At 38.4% G+C, this 8,481-nt stretch overlaps 1 long non-coding RNA gene across 1 annotated transcript; it reads left to right on the top strand.

Moving 5' to 3' along the window:
• Positions 1 to 11: 11 nt before the first annotated feature.
• LOC131492848 (uncharacterized) lies at positions 12 to 6,517 on the top strand. Its single transcript, XR_009252311.1, has 3 exons — positions 12 to 2,745; positions 3,565 to 3,628; positions 4,323 to 6,517. It is a non-coding gene; the product is annotated as an uncharacterized LOC131492848 (long non-coding RNA).
• Positions 6,518 to 8,481: the final 1,964 nt, after the last annotated feature.

The raw sequence follows: 8,481 nt of genomic DNA, 5'->3' as shown, positions 1-8,481 counted from the left end.
TGCCTCTGCCACACTTCCCAGAATCCCCTAGAGATGCACTCTGGGAAATGTAGTTCTGTTTTCATGCTAGCTGTAATTGTAAACATGATTTTGCCTCACTCCCCAGAATCCACCTAGAGATGCACTCTGGGAAACGTAGTTCTATCTTCATGCTAACTAGTTGTAAGCATGCTTTTGCGTCACTCCTCAGAATCCACCTAGAGATGCACTCTGGGAATTGCTTAATCCACAATTGTGCCTGCTACCCACTCCAACTGCAAAGTTAACCATGATTGTCAAAAGCATGATCTAAGATCTTCAAAATTCATTATCTGGAAAACTGTGTCTTTGGAGACTATAAACTAGCATTAGATTCAATTTTGAATAACAAAAAGATAGTCAAACCCATCCTAATACACAGCATATTTGTTGTGGGGGAGGGAAGGAGTGTTGAGGCAGGAAATCAGATAACTTTCAACCTTTCTGTATCTTTATTTCTGTCTCTGTCTACCCACTTTAGAACTAGCTGTAACATTTCATGAAATTCTGCAATTTAAAAGGACCTGACTGTGTCTAGATGTGTGGCAGCTTATGTTAAAATGCATCCCTTGATCAACCAAGGTAGGATTCCATCTGTCCGAAAGCAGTCCTCCAGCAGAACTACTTTGGTTCTGCTCTTTTCTCTACTTACTACTAAAGTTCCTTGCTTATAGATGACAGTTTTGAAGTCCCTTCATTTACAATGTATTTAATGAATACCAAATGTACCTAGGACTATTATTAGGATCAGATACAGCAGGGGAAAAAGACATGAAAACTTCTGTCCTCCTGGAACTTACATTCTAAAGGAAGAAACAAACAAGTATATATACAATGTGTCAGGTGGTTATAAGCGCTAAGGAGAAAAATAAAGCAAGATAAGAGGAGGGAGGATTTTGCTATTTTTTATAGGATGGCGATGGCGGTGGCGAGCCTCATTTGAGCAAAGATAGTGAAGGAGTTGAGGAAGGAAGCCAGGTGGAAATCTGTGAGAAGAGATCTGTGGATAGAAAAAATCAGCAGATGCAAAGATCCTGGGGAGGAAGTGTAACTGGCAGATCCAAGGAAAGCCCAAGACAAAGCATGATGGTCAGAGATGAGGTCAAAGAGTAGCCAAGTACCAAATCACGTAGGGCTTCACAAGTCTTAACAATTTTTGTAGAGCCATTGTAATGCTTTCAGTTTTTACTCTGGGTTGGATGGGATGTTACAGAAAAATTTGAGCAAGATCTCAATTGAGTGAGATGATCTGACTTACATTTTAAAGGAATTACTCTGTGTGTGGAGATTAGACTGTAGGGGATAAGAGTTATTAAATCCTGAATGTCATTGTTAATGTGTAACTCAGTTACATGGGAAGCAAGAATGGTAACTGGTTGACCAGCCGTTTCTTTTGGACCTTTTCATTAATACATGAACGCAAGGTTTTTATCAGGCTGATTCATTGTCCTTAAGGAAGGCACAGAAAATTTGAAGGATATAAGATTATAAAGTCAATAAGTTCCAAAGAGATGGGGAAGCACGCTTAGGGAAACTTAGGGATCTAATAATTTTTTATTTTGTAAAGTTTATTTATTTTGAGAGTGTGAGTGCACATGTGTGAGTATGTGAGCATGTGAGATGGGAAGGGGCAGAGAGAGGTGGGGGCAGAGAGAGAATCCCAAGCCGGCTCCATGCTGTCAGCAAGGAGCCCAACAGGGGGCTTGATCTAACAAGTGAGATCATGACCTGAGCTGAAATCAAGAGTCCATTGCTTAACTGAGTGAGCCCCTCTAATAATTTTTTAAAAATCAAAATAACTATATTTTTGAGCAATTAAGTGTTAAGTGCTACATAAGAAAAATAGTGCTATGGTCTGAATGTGTTCCCTCAAAATTCATGTTGAAATAATAATACCCAATGTAATACTATTACAAGGTGAGATCTTTGGGAGATGATGATTGGGTCATGAGAGTGGAGCTTTCATGAATGGGATTAATGCCCTTATAAAAGAGGCCCAAGAGCACTCCCTTGCTCCTTCCACCATGTGAGAAGTCAGCAGTCTGCAACTTAGAGGAGGGCCTTCACCAGAGCCCAACCATGCTGGCACCCTGATCTTGGACTTCCAAGTTCCAGAATTGTGGGAAATAAATTTCTGTTGTTTATAAGCTACCCAGTCTGTGGAATTTTGTTGTAGCAGACCAAATGGACTAAGACACATAGTCAAGATTAACTGGGCATTTACTGTGTTCCAGGTACCATGTAAAGTGTTTCATATATTATCATTAATCCTCACAGTCTATGAGATATGTATTATTATTATTTGCACATTACAGACAATAAAACAGGATTCAAAAAGTCAGAAAAAGAGAATGAAGAGTGACTGCTAGTGGGAACAGAGGTTTGGAGTTGCTTTGGAGTGATAAAAATGTAAAATTGATTGTGGTGATGGTTGCACAATTCTGTGAACCTAAGAACTAAAGATCACTTCATTCATTCATTCATTCATTTATTCATTTATTTTAATTTTTAAAAGTTTATTTATTTTTGAGACAGAGACAGTGCACAAGTGGTGGAGGGGCAGAGAGAGAGGGATACAGAATGTGAAGCAGGCTCCAGGCTCTGAGCTGTCAGCACAGAGCCCAATGCGGCGCTCAACCCCATGAACTGTGAGATCATGACCTGAGCTGACGTCGGACGCTTAACCAACTGAGCTACCCAGGCACCCCTAAAGATCACTTTAAATGAGTAAGTTACATGTTATTTGAATTATAGCTCAATAAAGCTGTTAAAAATATTCAATCAAATCATTAATTGTGTTAAACAATCACAGTGCATGGTTAGTAAATACAGCAAGTATGCTATAAATAACTATAATCCTTAGAATGTTGTTAGGTCATGATGATAAGGTAAAAATTATCTTTCCTCAGACATGCTTAAGTTTATTTTATTTTATTTTAATTTTTTTAACGTATATGCATTTTTGAGAGAGAGAGCACAAGCAAGGGTGGGGCAGAAAGAGAGGGAGACAGAATCCGAAGCAGGCTGCAGGTTCCAGGCTCCCAGCTGTCAGCACAGAGCCAGATGTGGGGCTTGAACCCACGGACCCATGTACCGTAAGATCATGACCTGAGCCGAAGTTGGATGCTTAACCAACTGACCCACCCAGACACCCCTGACATGCTTTAGTTTAAATCAATGGCAATGTTTAACCATGTAATAAATTAATACTGTTTTAAGAGCAAAAACTGAGCCTCAAGTGGTTGAATCCCAGTCTAGCTTTTGGTGATGAAAGTAACAATGTATTTAAAGATAAGTATTAATTCATTGAACAGTTATTTATGGAAAACCTGTCATATGCTAAGCATCATACTAGAATTGAGGTTACAGTGGTGAATAACATACTGTCTCTGCCATCAAAAATTAATTATTCATGTATATGTGTGTGTGTGTGTGAGAGAGAGAGAGAGAGAGAGAGAGAGAGAGAGAGAGAGAGAGAGAGAAAGTGGGTGAGCATGCAAGCATGTGAGACAACAGCCCATTTACTCAGTCTTTGGCCACTTATAGGAATGGACAATGGGATGTAAGGTGTACCTGAGCAAACTTGGGAGAGAAATTACAACTTCATTCTGTAAGTAGGTTTATGGTTGGATAGTGTATCATTTCACATGGGACAAGAAAAAGATCTCAGCAAATGGGTGGGAAAGGGGTTTACATCAGGGTCCTTTAAATAATAAACCACTTTCAAAAAGTCCTATCTGCATAGCTCATGGTGCCATAAGCAGCGGGAAGTCCTTGTGCTTCTCTTCAAGAGCAAAATGCAATAGGTTTTCTTCTCCTCTATCTCCCAAATATGGAATGATACTTAACACACAGCAGTGAATGGAACCAAGACCATACTCAGCTGGAAGACAAGATAAAACAGAACAATTAGGGCATACCAAGTTAACAATTAATTTGAATACATGATTTTGTTAGCATAATGCAGTCATTTGACTGGGTTTCTATTTCCTGTTAATTGAACTCTTAACTCTCTTTGCTTTTGCTCTCCAACTGCCTTTTCAAATGACTACCTGTGGATCATTTCACTGTAGTCACTAACAGTTCCATCAGAAAATTGGCAGAACTAGAGGCGCCTGGGTGGCTCATTTGGTTAAGTGTCCAACTTGGACTCAGGTCATGATCTTGCGGTTTGTGAGTTCAAGCTCTGCGTCGGGCTCTGTGCTGACAGCTCAGAGCCTGCAGCCTGCTTCAGATTCCGTGTCTCCTCCTTTATCTGCCCCTCCCATGCTCATGCTTTGTCTCTCTCTGTCTCTCAATAATAGATAAACAACAACAACAACAAAAAGAAAATTGGCAGAACTAAATGACATATCGGATAAAGGGTTAGTATCCAAAATCTATAAAGAACTTATCAAACTCCACACCCAAAAAACAAATAATCCAGTGAAGAGATGGGCAGAAGACATGAATAGACACTTTTCTAAGGAAGACGTCCAGATGGCCAACAGACACATGAAAAGATGCTCAACATCACTCATCATCAAGGAAATACAAATCAAAACCACACTGAGAAACCACCTCACACCAGTCAGGGTGGCTAAAATTAACAACTTTCAGGAAACAACAGATGCTGGCAAGGATGTGGAGAAATGGGAACCCTCTTGCACTTTTGGTGGGAATGCAAACTGGTGCAGCCACTCTGGAAAACAGTGTGGAGGTTCCTCAAAATATTAAAAATAGAACTACCCTATGACCCAGCAATAGCACTACTAGGAATTTATCCAAAGGATACAGGAGTGGTGATTCATAGGGGCACATGTACCTCAGTGTTTATAGCAGCACTTTCAACAATAGCCAAATTATGAAAAGAGCCTAAATATCCATCAGCTGATGAATGGATAAAGAAGATGGGTTTATGTATACAATGGAATACTACTTGGCAATGAGAAAGAATGAAATTATGCCATTTGCAGCAACGTGGGTGGAACTGGAGGGTATTATGCTAAGTGATATAAGTCAGGCAGAGAAAGACAGATATCATGTGTTTTCACTAATATGTGGAACTTGAGAAACTTAACAGAAGACCATGAAGGAAGGGAAGGGGAAAAAATATTTACAAACAGAGAGGGAGGAGGCAAACCATAAGAAACTCTTAAATACAGAGAACAAATTGAGGGTTGATGGGGGGTTGTGGGGGAGAGGGGAAAATGGGGGATGGGCATTGAGGAGGGCACTTGTTGGGATGAGCACTGGATGTTATATATAAACGATGAATCATGGGAATCTACCCCCAAAACCAAGAGCACACTGTATACACTGTATGTTAGCCAACTTGACAATAAATCATATTTTTTAAAAAATTGGCAGAAATTAATAAAAAATTACCAGTTTCATTATCAGGTAAAAGATCTAGCAAAAGGCTTTCAGTAATGAGTTACAACTATCATTGGATAACTTTCACTTCTCTAGTGTCTTGTGTAGTTTCATCTTTACCCCAATATCTAGAGAGGTTCTAAGTATTAGACAAAGTGATATTGTGTGTGATTATATTACCAAAGCAAATGTAATTTTTTCTGTTACTTAATTTGGTGATTATTTTACTTTTCAAGGCCTCAGTTGGAGATATCCCTAAATCTCTAACATTTTATAACATAAATATTATCCAGATACATATTATGTTTTCAGTGTTGGATGAAAAGAATTTAGAGATTTCCCCCTGATTTACTCTCTTTATTCCTACATTACAATGGAAGCTTGGGAGGTAGTTTTATCAGTTATCTGCTATAATAATAATGCTTCATTAAAAAAAAATCATAAAGGGGCGCCTGGGTGGCGCAGTCGGTTAAGCATCCGACTTCAGCCAGGTCACGATCTCACGGTCTGTGAGTTCGAGCCCCGCGTCAGGCTCTGGGCTGATGGCTCAGAGCCTGGAGCCTGCTTCCGATTCTGTGTCTCCCTCTCTCTCTGTCCCTCCCCCGTTCATGCTCTGTCTCTCTCTGTCCCAAAAATAAATAAACGTTGAAAAAAAAAAAATCATAAAATCACAGAAGCTTACAAGTTTTTACTCACATACCTGGAGTGGTTGGTTAGGTGATTGTGCTGATCTTGGTTAGGCTCATTTACCTATTTAGGGGTGGTACACTAATAATCTAAAATGGTCTTGGCTAGGACAATGTGGGTATGGTGGCTCTGCTCCACGTGTCTCTCATTTGCTAACAAGCTAATACAATATTTCATGCTTTTCCAAGAATTTTCAAACAACTACCTTAATTGACTCTCATAATGTTTTTGTGTGGTTGATGGAGCAAATATTATTATGGTCATTTGGTGGATGAAGCATAAAAGTTAAAACAATTCACTTAGGACACCCTGCTATACTGTTAATGATGACTAGAACCTGAGCTCATTGATATTACCTGTGCTCCTTCTAGACCAGATTTTTTTCTTCCTACCAAATACTAGAATTCTGTGACTGAATGAATTCCAAACTCACCAAATAAAGTTGAGATTTCTGGCATTCTTGCCTGGTTTGTTTGAGTTCTTGACAAGTTCATTTGGGTGGAAGAATGCATGGACTGGCCAACCTCTACAAATCTTTCAGACAGCTAAGTCAGATGTTTTGTGTCTAAACAGAAGCATTCTTCTGAAATCTATCTTGTTTTCAATAAAATATTTTTTTAATTTGTAAACATTTCCTGTTTGACAGAATAGCTGTTGGACATTCCCCTGCAAGCTATAGCACTTGAAAATATGTAATATTTAGGACTCAAGTTATTTATATTCAAAGAGTGAAACATTGCTAAGGAAAAAATATCAGAAAATGGGAAAGGAGGAGTCTGATGCAGCTGTCATGCTATTCATAAATTGTTCACAACCAAAATTAATAAATAAGTGTGCCGTATTCACTAATGTATTTACAATGCTGGGTATAATACCTGGAATAGTAAGTGTTCAATAAATATGTGTGAATGAATGAATGAATAAGTGAGTAACTAAAACAGACTTTCTTACTAGAACAAATTGATCCGAATAGAGTGAAAACAAAAGTTGTTCTGTATTCCCCTGATACCACTGTTTTCCTTTTGGAAAACAAGTATACCTCCTTTGGGAATTAGAACTTTGGTTCAAAACAAGAAAACAGCTGAGAGTTGAATTGGAGCCTTCTCTAAAATGACTCTTAATACTAGTGCTAGGGCATTACATCAGTTAAGATGTGTTTGGTTACTTGTGATTGAGATTTGGTAAAATTTAAATTTAATTTACTTAAACAATAAGGGAATTTATCAATTTGCATAGCTAACATATCCAACTGTAGTTTAGGCCTCAGATACTTTTACTCCATCTCAGCTCTGACCTATTTCATATGTTGGCTTTGTTCTCAAGTTGGCTTTCATCATGGTAGGAGAAGGGCTTCCAGAAGACCTTAGGGCTATTTACTTTTTTGTTACTATCCAGAAAATATGTCTACCCTCAGCCATGAAACAAAAGTATTGGTCTTCACTCTGTTTGGATCAATTTAGGCTACAATCTCCATTTTCTGAACCTTTAACCAGACAATTCCTGAGATCAAAAGAATGTCATGAACTGTTTGGGACCTGGATTAAGCGCCCATCCCTAATTACTGTGGCAAGACAGATGGTCACTTTACTAATGTGAGTCAGGCTTATCAGGATAAGGGGCCTCCTCTAATTTTGGAGTAGATGAGTTTCTTGGATATGCAGTTTGATTTTATTATTTTTGGAATATACTTTGTCATTATTTTTGCAGATATTTCTAAAGGTTCATTTTTCTTTCTCTTCCCCTTCTGGAACTCCAGCTAAAATACGTAGGATTTTTGAAACTGTCCCACAGCGAATTTTGTTATTCTACTTGTTTTTTACTTTTTTTCTCTTTGTATACTGGCATCCCCTACTTTTCAAAAGTCTGCGTAACACCACTTTGCATTTATGAAAGACCTACATCAGTACCCGTTTTTGCTAACTGAAAGAAATCAGAAGAGGATTTTTGCTTTTACCAAAAAAGACAAAAAGCAAAAACAGTGTTCAATGTTTGTTTTGCAGTGAACTATTATGAGGCAGTATGCACTTCTAACAGAGAGAGTGGCACTACCAAGCTTCTTCCCCAGGAATTACACTCAGCATCCAGCATCAAGCCACCATACCTTTGCACTGTGTCTGTGAGCATCTGTTCTTTATCTTGGTTTATTTTGTGTAACTGTTAGCAAGATGTGTCCTCAAATATCAGAAAAGCCTAAAAGAGGTTATTTTTGGGGTCTGGGAATGCTAAAAAAATTTCCATATAAATTAATAGTGATTGCTTCTTCACTTTATGGCATTTCAGCTTAGGGAAGGTTTCATAGAAATGCCGTATTTTCTTCAGATGGCGGTGAAACTGGTATTGGTTTGGATGACTTGATCTTTTCTCAGCTGTGTTGACTACACTGATAAGTCCAACAAAAGAATTATTCATCTCTGAATATTA

Source organism: Neofelis nebulosa, chromosome 13 (assembly GCF_028018385.1).
Source record: "Neofelis nebulosa isolate mNeoNeb1 chromosome 13, mNeoNeb1.pri, whole genome shotgun sequence".
NCBI classification, from domain to species: domain Eukaryota; kingdom Metazoa; phylum Chordata; class Mammalia; order Carnivora; family Felidae; genus Neofelis; species Neofelis nebulosa.
The sequence above is the reverse complement of the archived record's forward strand: the minus strand, read 5'-3'. Positions and strand labels throughout refer to the sequence as shown.